Here is a 15,040-nt window from a genome sequence, read left to right as displayed (position 1 = left end):
ACAGCAGTGCTTTGAGGGAATGAAAATAGAATTGTTGCCAAACCCAAGGTATGAATCTTAAGTTTGAAGTGGAGAGAGTAAGTGACGGGTGCACAGGTTTACATTTCAGATTCCTATGTAACCTGAGATGTGTCACTTCAGTATCCCTTGCCTCAGTTTGCCTAGCAGGGAAAGGACATCACTTTCCTTCTTGATTCTAGTGTCAAAAAATATGAGACAAGGCTCCTTAGACACAGGACTTGGGAAAAACAACTACTAGAAAGGGTATGTAGTAACATTTTCTCATTATCTAGGGGTGGGGCATGGGCGGAAGGGAACCCTCTCTCTGCCCATAGCGACACTAAATTGCGCCGATGTGGGTGCTGCGTTTGCTGGGCACCCATGAACAGTCATCTGAGCAGATCAGCAGGCCTGGTCTGCACTCACCTGCTTGATCTTGGCCCATCGCTAGCCCTGCCCAGTGCCGTGTTGGGAAAGGTTTAAGAACTGGCTCTCCACAGAGATAAGAGCCCTGGTTTGCAGTGTATGCTGATCCCCCTGGTGTAAATATTTCCACCATGGCTGGTTTCCAGCTATCAGCATAGTGTCACTGAATGCAGGGTTGGGGACAGATGCACACAGTGGGGTCTTCCTGACTCTTTTTTTTTTTATCTTATTTATTTATTTATGGCTGCCTTGGGTCTTCGTTGCTGCGCGCCGGCTTTCTCTAGTTGTGGCGAGCGGGGGCTACACTTCGTTGTGGTGCGTGGGGTTCTCATTGCGGTGGCTTCTCTTGTTGCGGAGCATGGGCTCTAGGCACGCGGGCTCAGCAGTTGTGGAGCACGGGCTCGAGCGCAGGCTCAGTCGTTGTGGCGCACAGGCTTGGTTGCTCCGCGGCATGTGGGATCTTCCTGGATCAGGGCTCGAACCCCTGTCCCCTACATTGGCAGGCGGATTCTTAACCACTGCGCCACAAGGGAAACCCATCTCCCTGGCTCTTAACTATCAAGCACCACTGTGGCCTTGGGGCTGTGACCGTGGGGGGTCCACAAGGGACACCCAGCATTTGCAAAGCCTGCAGACAGGAGTGCTTTGGGAGGAAGCCCTTTCAAGCCTGAGGAAGGAGAATGGGGGGAGACGTTAAGGAGGAGAGAAGTCATCTTGGGTCTCTGCACCGTCCCAGAAACTCGCAGAGGCGTGGTCTGCGGCTCCTTCTGCGCCGACTCAGTACAGGCACCTCTTTCCCTTCTTACTCTTCCTCGTGGCTTCTTTCCTCCCTCACTTTCCTCCTACCGTTGTGGGTACCTTGGCCCCCCTGATGACCCTTAGGCACTGCTTGGGTCTCCAGGAGCTGCTGAGGGCTGAGGAGATTCCTCGAAGCTGGTACCAGGGGGATGGAAGGTAGTCCTCACAGGACACTGTGCAGCGGGGAAACAGTGGCCTCCTGTTTCCGGTCTCTTCTTGCTGTGCCTTCTCTTGAGTCCTTGGACCTCCCCGCTGCCCTGCAGTGTGGGCAGGGTCAGGTTCAGGAGGAGGGAACTTTATCAGCACCACAGGGATGGAGTCCACTCAGTCTGACCTCCAACGGGCTCCCCGTGAGGGCAGGTGCCCGGCAGCGTGTTAAAACGAACAAGCTCCAGCCCTGCTCTGCGCCTCAGTGCGGGGTGTTTCTGAGGCTGACACGCCAGAACTGAGCACGTGCACTTCAGGTGAGCACAACTCTACATTCTGTGTGTTGTGCCTTCCAGCTGCCTGGCTGGGTTTTCTCATTTTCACTTCGCATATTGAGATATGCTAAGGGGCTCTGTAGGGAGTTCCTGGCAGGGCACGTCCTGGTGCCCATTCCTGCCCAGTGTAGTCAGCATCATGCATCCAGCATGCCCCCCTCTGTCCTTCTTATTCTAAAGCCAAGTGGGCTCAGAGAGTAAGAGTTAGAGGCTACTGAGGCCAAGGTCAGGGGAACGATTCCCTCTGTAAGTCACGATGTTTTTAATTATCTCTGGCTGTGTAACACATCACCTCCGGCAACATCTTGTCTCTGCTCCACAATGTCTGGGACCTCAGTTAAAACACCCAAAGCTGGAATCATCTGGAGATCTGACTGGGCCTAGAGGACCACTTCCAAGGCGGCTCCCCCATGGGATGCCAGGTTGTGCCAGCTCTTGGTGAGAAACCTCAGTTCCTCTCCTCAAGGCTGCTTGAGGGTCCTCACCACATGGCCCAATACCCCAGAGAGAGTGATCTAAGAGACCAAGCTGGGAGCTGCCACGTCTTGGATGACTTAGCCTTGGAAGTCACACACTGTCTCAGCTGAGTCAGCTCTGATTCTGTGGGCGGGGACGGCAGGACGGCATGAATACCAGTTGGCAAGGATCGCTAGGTTTATTTTGGATGCTGGTTATCACCATCTCTTAGAAGATTATACTCAGACAACCTGGCAATCATCTTGGAAATGTGTGTTACCAGATAAGGTTTTTAACCCATTAGCACAAATCCATCTTCAGTACAAGGAAAACAACTGAGGCCTTTGTGCTCTTTGTACCCTAGTCATAGAGGCCAAGTGACTAGCTTAAGCTACTTGGCAGGTGAGCGGGCGGAGGCAAGATGGAGCCTTCAGGTGGAAGACATGAATGGCATCTGGTTCTTGGAGCTCAGGCGTGCTATAGGACCTCATGCTTCCTGAGACTGAACCCCCAAAAAGGGTCACATGGAAGTGTTTACATTTTCTTTTTGTAGCAAGATATGGAGTTGGCCAGAGCTGGGACTCTGCTGTTTCTGGGCAACTGAGTTAGGTCACGTGCCTACCCACCCCTTGCACCCTCCCACGTCTGATTCCTGCAGTTGAAAAGACAAGTTTGCTCATTAGTTGGAAGAGGAGGAAGAATTCTGGAGAGAGGTGGTAGGTGAAGGCGTCTGGGGAGGAACGGGATTAAGACTTAGACCCCGGGAGGTGTGGGAGCTGCTTCGGGGCCCAGATGACCAAGATCCACACAGTGTGTGAGTGGGGGAAGGGAGCGAGCATCCCCCTCACCTTGGCACCAGACCCCTGTTGTGGCCTGGGAAGCCACAGCGGAGCAGCAGGGTTGGCCTTGCCCAGCGGTATAGGTGGGTGGGCAGAGGTGATGCAGAGATGTCCTTCCATCACGTGGCTTGTGGCAGTGGACTCCCATGACGAGGCCTGTGAAGAATAACACGATCAGACTTGTTCCTCAGCACAGCCACCCTTGGGGGTCTCTGACACATGGGAGGAGACAGGGAGGGGGCTATCAGCGGAGGCCAAGTCTGCATGAGCAGGAGAAGGCTGGGAGATGAGATTCAGATGCGACCATCACTGTGTCCTCACTAGCACCCACAGGCTGGAGAAGCCTGAGACGGTTTGGGTCTACTCACAATACCCAGCCTCAAGGTCAAGTACAATCAGGAAGTGGGGTGACATAGGGACGCTCCTCCCCCACCCTCCTCCAAGGGCAGTCGTTTCTCTGTCCTGTTTTTACTATTTTATGGCCTGGAGTCTTGGAAATAGAACGCTTGGGTTAGAGGCTGACTTAGCCCCTTAGGAAATAGGAAAGAATAAGTTTGTTTCAATAGACTGAGAATCTTGAGAGCAGCTGCGCACGAAATGGCAGCTTTCAGAAGGCTGCAGCTTGCAGCCTCCTGGAGTGTGTGGCGGACATCTGGTGACACACCTGGAAATCAGGGGTCAGTGGGGAGTTGGGCCCTTCTCTCCGTCTGGAACCCTGGCCTCCTGTTTCCAGCGCAGGGTCACCGAGGAAGGCTCTTTCCTCCTAGTCTCTGCTGAGTTGGGATAATGTTGATATTTCTACTCTCCTGCAGGTGGCGCCACAATTTAGGTTTTTAAGCCGCGGACTGCCTGCCGTTTTTCATCCTGCACCGGGTGCACCGTCTGAAACCCAGCCATGGGGCCAGCTATTGCGGGGGGGCGGGGGGAATTCTCTATAGTATCACCAGGCTCTGGTGATTTATTTAATGAGCAAATCTGGCTTTTTATCAACTTAAATAGAAGTTCTGTTCCTAGACTAATAAAACAGTGGTGGCTAAGTGAAGGAAAACTTAAGGATTTCTTCTCCCCTCTCCTATTAAAGCTGGCCTTTTATTCAGCCTGAAAGATGAGCCAATACTCTACACCTCAAACCCCTCAATAAACGACCACCAAACTGCCACAAAAATAGCCTCCTTAGAACACAGGACTTTATGAAGCAATATGCCATTTAGCTTCTCCCTCTTGTGGCCGTAAACCAGCCAATGACCTACTCAGCATCCCCGTTGGGGGGGTGGGGAGTGGGTGACTTACAGACCCACTGTCAGCAGGAGAAAAGCTCGCGTCTCTCTTTGTCTCTCCACAGCCAGTGGGATTGGGGGACATGTGGGAGCTAGGAGGGTTTGTACCTGCTGCAGAAACCTGCTTTGAACCGGTATGGAGGCTGCCTCTCCTAGTGTGTCTGACCACCGAGAACGGTCAAGATGACAGAGGACCTTCCAGCCCTCACTGTGTGGTGCTATTTAAAAAAGACGTGGTCTTTGAAAAGCAATGCTGATCACTTACGTGTGTATCCACTTACCTTAGAGTTTCCAAGTGCATGAATAGATAGCACCTCCCTTGAATGTCACTATCTCCAAGGGGTAAATGGGGCAGGTGAGAAGACAGAGTGTCACTGAGAAAGTCTGATCTACCCCCAAATTATGGAGTTGGTGGATGTCAGAGCCAGCTCTAGGACCCAGGTCTTCTAACTTCCGGCCTAGAGCACTACTCATCCCAACCCATCTCCCAACTCTCCAGCCTTGAGAGAGCAAATCCAAGGGGCCATCATAATTAAAAAAAAAAAAAAAATCAGGTCCCACACTGCTGCTAATTTGACTGTTCGTGTTCTTCCTTACGGAGACATTATAACTGCCCCATTCAGCACACCGTTCACCCGGTTGTTAAGGGGAAGGGGAAGGAAGGAAAAGACCATTGGCCATTCAGCCCCACGGACAACAGGAGAATCGGCTGGCGCCCCTCACCTGCCCACTGTCGGGCTAGCTCTTTGCCTCACTTCTCTGTCATTTGGCTCTGTTATTGCTCTTCAGGCACCACATGGCATTCATTTCTCTGAATGAAAATAAATGACGCCACACACTAGGCAGGAGATAAAGAATAATAAATACATTTTATCTGCTACCGCTAAAAAAAAAAAAAAGATCTTTGACTTCCCATCCATCCATCAGAAAATGGACCTGTGTCTTACCAGCAATAGTCACACACACACATACACACACACACACAAGCTACAAGTGAAAAAATCAAGTTGTATTAAAAATACATGCTAGATGGCTGAGAATGGAAGCAGAGCTGCTTTTCTCACTCCCTCTCCCCTCTTCCGGCATTTTTATGGCATGCCCTGAAAGCTGAGTGGCAAACAGACATTTGAAAGGATCCCCCCTCCCTCCCGCTTTTATGGGACTGTATTCCATAAGTAACCCATTAGGGTTTTTCATGGGGCTGTCTGGGCTGTCACCTCTGGGAAAGGCCTGTGATGATCCCGTGCAGCAATTTTTAGAGAAGATACCTCAAAGCGGGACCACGAGCAGGGTGAGGACAGCCTGACAAGAAGGAGCCTGAGTGTGAGTGCCTCCTGGGCGCCTGGCTTGTCTCTCCCTAGTTTCAGTCCTGCCTGGAGAAACATTTGGCCCTGGGCTTCCTCAACTCCGGATAGAGGTCCAAGAAGCAGCAGCAGCGAGTTATTTCGTTATGTTTCTCTGGACTTCTGAAACTAACCTGCTATCGCCTGCTTTATCTAGAGTCTGGCATCCGGGGTTTCTGAGAAGAGAGGAGCCGGATCAATGTATTAACGCAAGCTAATAAGATCACTCCTTGCTGCTTTCTGGGCCCTGCGATACTCAGCAGAGGGCCAGAGGCTCTCAAGGCTCCACTCTGTCTCCTGGAATACCCTTCCGCCAAACGACCCAACGTCTGGTTTCATCCTCAGTCTGGCTTGGCTCTCTCCTTCTCATCCAGGCAGCCACCTCTCCAAAGCAAAGCTTCAGCAAGGCCTGTCTAGGTGGGCCCGGCCTGACCCGAGTGTGCTGTCCACCTTGGGGCTTGTATACCCCGTCAGCACACAGCTGGTTTCAGTCTCCCTGGTTTACAACTCTGATCTCTGAAAATAGAAGCCCCTCAGGAAGGTGTAGAAATGTATGCTGCTGTCAGTCATTTCCACCTAATAGGAAGATTCCCTGAAGGTGTCTTGATGGGAGGACAGGAATGGACAGGAAGTTGCTGGCTGTGGGGAGAAAGGAAAGTGGACAGCCATGAGGGAGGAAGCCAGAAACCATGGGCTCCTTTCGAGGGTCATCCTTGGTGGTTGCCCATGGGGGGAGCACAGTTGATGGTGCCATTTTGGGGGGCTGTGGTGTTGTGGGGATGAGTGAGGAATCCATGGAAGTCTGGGGCTAAATAAGTGTGGGAATCCCTTCAGTTTCTCTTGGAGGATGGGGCACAGTACTGCCTAGGATCTAGGCAGAGGTTTCAGAGGTAGTGCTGCTCACTTTCCATCCTCAGGTATTTGCTCCCTGCCAGACGTATGGCTGAACCAGAGCAAAATCCTGATCTCTCTCTTTGGACTTCAGAAACTGCCCGGATGTTGTCATTGTCTGTTTTTGCTCTGGTCTAGGATCTAGGGTTTTGGAGAAGAGAGGAGCCAGGTCGGCCTCTTAACAGAAACAGGACTAGACGAGTCAGGTTACCCAGCGAGCTCTAGCGCCCTTGGCCACCCATGGTATCTCACCCAGCCTCCCCGTCCTCAGGTCCCGTGTGGGGTTCTGGGGCGGGGTTCTGATTCGGCATGTGTGCCTGTGTCGGTGTCGGCTCTGAGCACCTGGGGGTCCCTCCGACCGTCGGCGCCCACATCCGGACCTTCCGAGGCGGCTGTGTGCCTCATCCCCCGTGCGCGCCCGGCGCCCGTGCCACCAAGTACGCGCCACACAGCCGCAGGCAGGGTCGCCCAGTGCGGGCCGAGGGGACCAGGCGGGTGTCCGCAAACGTGGGAGCGGGGAGCGCGGGCTAGGCGGGCGGCGGCGGGCGCGGGGTGCGGGGAGGCGCCCCCTGCCCCCTCTGCCGGCAGCTCTCGGGCGGTCTAGCTGTCAGCCGAGCTCCAAGCCAGCCAGCACGAGCCAGGGAGGGAGCGGCGGCGGTTGGCGGGCGGCGGGCGGCGGGCGGCGGGGAGGGGCGGGGGCGAGGCGAGGGAGGGAGGGAGGCTGGGAAGCGGGGAGGGCGGGAGGGAGGAGAGGAGGACCCAGAGAGCGCCAGGCAGCTGGAGTTTTTGCAGCGCTTGGCCGGGCTTCAATGCACAGCAGCAGCGAGCCGCGGCGGCAGCAGGCAGCCCGGGAGCTCCGGCGGCGGCCGAGCCAGCGGCGGCCCCGCTCCCTGCCCCCTGCAAACTTTGCGAGCAGCCCGCCCGGGGGGCCGGGGGACGCGCCCGGGAGGCCCGGCTCGGCCCGCGGCCGCGCTCTCCGCTGCCGCAGCGCCGGCGGCCGCCGCCGCCCCGCGCCTCCCCGGGGACCAGCCGGCGGCTCCAGCGGCCCCCCAGCTCCGGCCCCTCGGCCCGGCCCGGCCCGTCCCCGGGTGGAGGCAGGGGCAGCTGCGGCGCGGCCGGCCGCGTGTGGCCGGGGGGCGGCCGCCGCTGCCCAGGGAGGCGCGCCGAGGCGCCAACAGCGCTCCCCGGCGGGTCCCCCGCGCACTCGCCTCGCCCGGGCAGCGGCCCGACCTGGCGAGCATGGGCGGCGCGGAGTGACGCCGCCGTGCCCGCTTGGCATCAAGGACATTCAGCCCGCGGGGGTGGGGACGAAGGGGGCGGCCCCGCGTCGCCACCGCAGCCCCCGAGAGCCGCCACTACTGCTCGGGCTCCAGGGCTGGGGGGGTGGGGAAAGGGGTGCTTGGAAGCGAGCCGCATTTCCCGACCTTTTTGTTGGACATTCTGCCCACCTTGGACGCCGCCAGAGGAGCTGTCAAGCCCCGTAGGCTCTGATTTCGCCCTCCGTTTCCCTGGCCTCCCCCCGGGTTCCCCGTGCCTCGGTGGAGTATTCGCGTTCGTTGGTTCGGGGCTGGGGCTGGAGGAGGCAGCCACACGCGCGCACACGCACACGTTCAGAGGAGGGCGAGAGGCAGCGGCACCGGCACCATCTGCAGTGTCAATGCGGCGCTCCCGCTGAAGCAGGCAAAGCGGCGCTTGCAGGTAAGGAGCCGGCCGGGCGGCCGGGCGGGAGGGCGAGGGCAGCGCGGGCGGAGATGCCGGCTCGGTCCGGAGTCCTCGAATGCCCCGGAGCCAGCCCCCTGCACGCACGCACACACACACACGCGCGCACACACATATACACACGGGCACACGCCATGCACACGCACCTGCCCGCGTCCCACCTGGACACCCACGTAGGTGCCGCGCGGCCGGAGCAGGTATTTCCCATGTTCTTTCTCCTCTGACGCTCCCGGACTCAGACTTCTCTAACCAGGACTTTCGGGGTGGGATTCTGTGTATTACTGCCTCTCCCTCCCACCTGGCTAGGCTGAGGGAGCGATTTTTTTTCAGTTCCCAGCCGCTGGCATCCCTGGCTGGTTTAAAAAATAGGAGAAGTAATGGTCTTGGGAGACCCGCCCAATGTAATCTCTGCTCCGTGGCCTTTGCGCACCGTGGGATTTTAACGCGAGACAGACCGACAGATACTCAGATCTTTGGAGAGCGTGGTGGCCCAGCGCGCGGGGAGGAGGCCACAGAGGCGGATGGGGCTGCAGTTCTGTAGGGCGGTGCATATGGAACAGACACTGCGTTTCCCCAGTAAGAGGCAGCACAAACGCCTTTCCGAAGCGAGGCACTGCTTTCCCGGCAATGCGCCTGGATTTCAGGCAGGAAGGGGCTTAAGCATGGCTTTGAGTGTGTTGCTTGTCTAGGGAGAGTGTGTGGGGTCGGATCCTCCATAAAACGTCTAACCTACTCACGTCTCCAGTCTGTGGACAGCAGCAATCTTACACACACTTGGGTGTCCCTAGCCTCTCTGCACTGTGCAGGGAAGCGTGGGGCTGCTTCCCCTGTGCCCGCGCCTAACACCTGCCACATGCCTTTCTGAGCTGTGTGTCTGAGAAATAGAACTAGAAGGGGGATGGAGGAGGGTGCAGTGCAGGAAGGGAGGAGGGTCCCCCCCTCTCATGACCCCCTCAGCAGTGTCCACCCTACAAGAAGCCCAGGCATTCTTGGGTCTGGCAGCATCTCCCAGAGCCAGGCTGCTCCTGACATGTCGAATCACTCTCCAGAAGCCTGTGATTCAAGGTTCTATTTCCCTAAAGCTCGCCCTTTCTTTTTCTCCCTGGCTGGAGTTTCACAAGCTGCTCATTTTCAAACTTTTTCTGGAGGAAGTGGGAGGGGGTGGGGTTCCAAAAGGGGTTTTTTCATAGTTCCCACTTTGGGGGGGGGTCAAAGGCTAATTCATTCAGGGCTCAATTGTAGGGAGAAGAATGTGAGACCCAGATACAACATTATTTTGGAGTTGAATATAGATATAGCCAGGTTCTGCGTTTCTATAGCTGTCCCTTTTGGCGTAGCTTGTTGGGCAGCTTGGCAAGAAATGGAATCAGCTTGTGCTCTCTATACAAGATCATGTGTTCAGAGTGTCCTACAAACCCACCAGTGGGAAAAATATGTTGGGAGTTTTCCAGAACATGAGGAGAAAGGAGGCAACATTCTTTTGAACAAGTGGGCCTCAGTGCTGGGCACAGGATTTGGTTAATTCTGTAAATCCTGAAGATGGGTGCTGAACTAAAGTGTCCTCTTCGTACCCCCATCTCTGCTATTTCCAAACTTTTTTCAGCTCCTGAAAAGGTCTTCGGCTAGGCTGGGGAGGAGAGAACCAGAGAACCAGACGTCCCCGGGAGGGAGATTGTGTTCCCACTGTGCACTGTGTGAGCTGCCCTTTGATTGATTGAAAAAGGGTAGATGGAATAAAGCAAAGCTCTCACAATGGGGAGAACCCAGTCAGGGGAACAGACATTATTTTCTTTTTAAGAATGGTGGTTGTGTGTACACATACCCAGATATGCACACGCCTTCTCAAAGAGCCTTGCTGTATGTGGTCAGCTCGTCCAACCACATGTGGCCACAGGACCCATCTCTGTCTTTCGGGCTGTGGAAGAACCGGAACACTTCGCACGCATGCCCTTTGGGTGAGTGGACAGGGAGGTTCCACGTACGCGAGGGGCAGCACAGGGTTTTCCACAGAAATAGGGAACTCCAGCGACAGTGGGTGGCTCCCAGGTAAACATTTCCTCACGGGACCTTGAAGGGGCAAAAAGGTGCTGTCCAGAGCTGCCTGAAATGGCTGTGTGTCTTCCTTGTAGACCTCTGCCCCTTTCTCTGCTTCCTTCCCTACCTTCTTTCCTTTCTCGGATATTTGCGGGCTCAGGATCCATCACGTTCACGCTAAGCCAGCAGTCATTATGCCGGTGATAAGCTAAGCATTTTTTAGCGTGGGTCAAAAAAACCCCACACTTTCCAAACTTAGTGTCAGGTACCAGTTTGCTTTCTAGGACAAAGCAGGCGTTAATTAACATCTACGTAAAGCTGGCTGTACATCTCATTTTTTCTGGGCTCTCTTGCCCAGCCCCGGAGCATGTCACGTTGCCACTCTCCCTCTCCACCACTCCTCTGTGACCTTCCTTTTAAGTTCTCTGGGGTCTTCCTTGCTGCTCGGAAGGGAATCAAACTGGAAAAACCCCAACCGCGAAAGCTTCTTTTCAGCAGACCCTCGCTGCTGCCGGGCTGTGCTCCAGGTGCCTCTGCTGTGAGCGCGGCCTGGGTTGCCCACGAGCCGTTCTTTTTGCCCTATTTGGTACTCCCGTGCTCTCCTCTGTCCTCCCAACACTTCATTCTGGATGCCCACCGACGCTCTGCAGACGTTTCCGGAGGAATCTGAGGCCACTAACTTGTTTCCTTTTTGCTTCTCTGCACCTCTCCCTCGCCCGCTGCCGCCGCAGCCGCAGCTCCCCGCAGACAGGGAAATCTGCAGGGCAGAGTCTGCCTACACCTGGCCTCCGATCCTTTTAATCACAATGAGGGCTGCTGGGAAGGAAGTGGGGGCTTTCTGGGGAGGCAGGAGTCCTGAAGTGGAGAGAGAGCTAAGGGGGTGGGGAAATCACCCCCTCCTAACTCCTAGTTATCAGCAAGCTTTGGTGCAAAGAGATCGCTGCCGACCTCTCTCCTCCTAGCCAGCTAGGGGGCATTTTTTCAGTCGTTTCTCCCCATCCTCACCCGGAGAAACCACTACACAGACAATGCCACCTCGGAGACCTGTTGCGGTGGCTTCAGCAATGGGCTGTGACAACAGAAAACCGACCCGCGATCTAGGCTGTGAGGAGTGTGTGCAACAGATGTGCCAGTCCTTCTGGGCTCTCTTCTCCTTTTCTTATTTGTGTCCAGCGCTGCCCAATGTGAAACTGGCTCAGACCCTCCCTCCTGCAGTTGAGCAGGGCTCATTTCTCTCCCTTGACAGCCCCTCCTCCTTCCCACCTCCCTTTCCTCCCATCCCTCCCCCACCCCCTTGCTAATCCACCTCGTGGCTTTGTGCATACATCCACCAGCCCATTCGCCCTCAAATTTGTGGCACTCCAAGAAATCAATAGAACGTGAAGTTAACGACAGCTGGATGATTAAGTGTTATTTATATTTAAGGGCGGCATTTAAAAAAGACGGCACACTAATAAATCAAGCGACTGTTGGGGAGATGCACGTGATTAGGGTAATTGCCCCATAGGTTCCGTTGAGCAAGGCTGGGTCCACGTGCAGCCCTGCGGACACTAGCTACCTCTTTAGTGGCTGTGAGTCCCACTGCTCTCTACCGTGCACCGCCACCTGGTCCCCTCCCTTGGTCTGAACTTGACCCCCTCTTCCTTCTTCCCTCCTTACTGTCCAGACTGTAGCCTTTTAGTTGTGGCAGGAACGTGGAGTCAGCAGGGAGACGGAAGGGGGCTCTGCTGCTAAGTGGTAAGAGATGGATCTTGAAAGCGGAGAAAGGCAGGAGGTCCTAATTCCCGGAACAGAGGCCTTGTTCCAGAAGGAGGAGGCTGCTTCCCTGCTTGGTATGAAGCAGCTTGGAAGAAAAGCTTCCCGAGTCCCAGGGTGAGTCTGCGTGAGCTTATGATCCTGTGGCATCAGCCTCCCCAGGGAAGAGGTTGTGAGGACGTTGGTATTTGTCCTTGTGAAAATAACAGAGTGGAAAATAATAATAATGATGACGATGCTGGCTAGTATTTATTGAGCACTTACTTGGGGGAGGCATCATTTAAGGGTTTGCACAGGTTGGCCCCATGTCTTCCTTGTAACAGCCCAGAGAGGCACTCACTGTTACTCTCCCCATTTCCTCACGAGGAAACTGAGATGGGGGGAGGGGGGCAGGTGAGGACATGGTCCAAGGTCACACAGCTGGTAGCGGGTGGAGCCAGGTCTCAGCCCTAGGCAGACTGACCTCCCTCCTTGTTACTATGCTGTTTGCATCCTTAGCAAACCCGGGGGAGGTTTGTGGGAGAGTGTGCTGGGGTGAAGTTTAGAAGATCTGGTTTCTCCCTTGGACCACCTCTGTGACGCCAGGCGAATCTATTCATTTTTTGAACCTCGACTTCCCCCTTCATCAAATGGGGCTGAGCCTTATCCTTGACTGTCGTTGGTTGTGAAATTGCGAGGATCGTTCTGGCAGAGTGCTCGGTTTCTGAGGGTGACTCTTTCCTCATTTGGCAGCTCCTATTTCATCCTGGGAAAAAATGAAGGAGGAGTGAATGAGTGCAGTCCCGCTCTCTGCTTTTCATTCTGTGAGGCTCTGAGTCTCGTGCTGGTAGGAGTCTAATTCTCCCAGTGGCTACTTCAAATTTGCTGGCGTTGTAGAAACGGCACTCTCTCACTTAATCCTTCAAAGCACCCTGTAAGGTGGGGATTGTTTATTCTCATTTTGATGGTCTGGGAACTAAGATGGAATGAATGCCCCAGGCTGCTACGCGGTAGATAGTCTCTTCCTTCTTGGGGAAAGATGCTCATAGTAGGTGCTCAATACTTGCTCGCTCATTCATTGATTAGCCCTAGGGTTCCAGATTTTGGAAGACAGAGGCAGGGAAGGAATCTTTGTCTGTGGATGTCATGCTGTGCTGGGTGCCTGGACCATATGGTGTTGGAGCAGAGATTCACTGGAAATCCGTGGAAACGGGCTGTGGGTGAGGAAGGTCTCTGTGCAGACTTAGTGTAAGCATGGTGCTTAGTTAGGAATGACATCCCGATTCTGAGAGGTATGAGCAGTGAGGCCCTGCTGGAGCCCGTGCACCTAGATGGGTGCTGTCCCACCTGGAAGTTGGGCCTACTAAGCTGCCTGACGTGACCTCTCTGGCCTGAACACTTCAGGGAGCATCCGCAGGTGATTCTGCTGCAGTTAGTTTGGTTTTTCCCTCTGAAAGACAAACTTTTATTCTGCACATTATTTTATTTGGCTTCTCCTCTACGCTGAAGTGAATGAAGCTTCTGCCAAACTTGAGGTGGCTGAAAGGGTGCACTTGGATTTCATCACCACCCCTCCGGGCAGCAGCAGGAATGGCTGCCACCGTTGGCCTGCTCAGACTCATGCCAGCAGGTGTGTGCGAGACCTCAGGCATCCTCTCTTTGCCAGCTGAGCTTGGCTGCACCCCGCCCTCTCCACGGCGCGTTCTCCGTGAACCAGGATTCGCAACAGCAAATTGGATTTTGGAATGTTTTGTCAATCCAACACAAAACAGATCGCTAGCTAAGAGGATATCGTCTCTGCAGTCGATGTGCTGAACTCAGACTAGCCGAATCAATTCCCAAGGTCTTCCAGGGACAAGGATTTTCATTAGGAATCTGGAGGAGAGGCGCTGTGGGGGAAGAGGTCAGTGGAACCGCAGGAAAGGAAAACCAGAGCTGGTCAGAGGCTTTCCTGGTCTTCACTCGAGATCGGGTTCCCGCTTCACATACTCATTGAACTTGTCTGCTACGAGCCCAACTCATGGATTTCCTTCTGGGTAGAGTGGGGTCGGGAACCAGGGGGTGAACAAACCATTCTTTGGCTTTGGCCCAGAGGTCAAGAGGAGGGACAGGAAGCCGAGGAGAGTTAGACGATCGCTTCTCCTCTCGTGGAGGGAATAGACAATGAGAGGAGGGCCTGGCAGGGCGGCAGCCCCTGGGATGTGTGATCGAACCAGCCTGTGTGGAACGTCAGCTAACTTTGCGGAGAAGGTTAGCGTGGATTTTCTTCCTCTCCATCTCAGTCCTGCTGCCCGAAGGTGATACCTAAAGTACAGCAGAATTTCACATAGCATATTCTGTGAATAGGTGGTTAACATACACAGTTTTCACGGTCAAAGAAGTTTGAGAGGGGCTTCCCTGGTGGCGCAGTGGTGGAGAGTCCGCCTGCCGATGCAGAGGACACGGGTTCGTGCCCCGGTCCGGGAAGATCCCACATGCCGCGGAGCGGCTGGGCCCGTGAGCCATGGCCGCTGAGCCTGTGCGTCCGGAGCCTGTGCTCCGCAACGGGAGAGGCCACAACAGTGAGAGGCCCGCATACCACAAAAAAAAAAAAGAAGTTTGAGAAATCCTGAGTGTAAACCACAGAGAAAGAGGTTCTTTGTTGCAGGACTTCTCAGAGCCTTTAAGCACTCGAATGTGGATGGGTAAAACCACAAGAAGTAGATATACTGTGCAGTGGCCCTGGGAATCCCCCAAGAAATGCTGGACTAAAACAAGCACTTTCATTTGCCTACTCCCGACTGTGAGTGAAGGGGTGGAGTCTATAATAAAAGTTTCAGTTGAATTTTCACACTCAGTACTAGGTACTGGTGATTATGTAGATACTAGGGTCCCAAGCAGAATTTTGCCAGGTGGGTAGACAGTTCAAGTCCAGCTTCAGTGTTTGCCCCTTGTCCTTCCAAGGCAGCCGAGAGGTTCTCAGACAGGACTGAGATCCAGGAGGTGTATATTTTCTCAGGTCCCTGCGTGTTGCTGATATGTCCCCCTGGTGAAGCAGCATT

At 54.7% G+C, this 15,040-nt stretch overlaps 1 protein-coding gene across 2 annotated transcripts in view; it reads left to right on the top strand.

The window, feature by feature from the left end:
- PLXNA4 (plexin A4) overlaps positions 1 to 15,040 on the top strand; it is a 622,339-nt gene that overhangs the window by 163,934 nt on the left and 443,365 nt on the right. The window contains exon 1 of one of the 2 annotated variants that reach the window (XM_082632941.1): positions 7,916 to 8,210. The exons of the other annotated variant lie outside the window; for it this stretch is intronic. The gene's annotated coding sequence lies outside the window, so the exon portion shown is untranslated. Of the gene's footprint in view, positions 1 to 7,915; positions 8,211 to 15,040 lie in introns of those variants that run through there. 2 annotated transcript variants of the gene reach the window in all.

Source organism: Mesoplodon mirus, assembly GCF_964341445.2.
Source record: "Mesoplodon mirus genome assembly, chromosome: 9".
Lineage (NCBI taxonomy): Eukaryota > Metazoa > Chordata > Mammalia > Artiodactyla > Ziphiidae > Mesoplodon > Mesoplodon mirus.
This window is presented reverse-complemented; position numbering and strand designations above follow the sequence as displayed.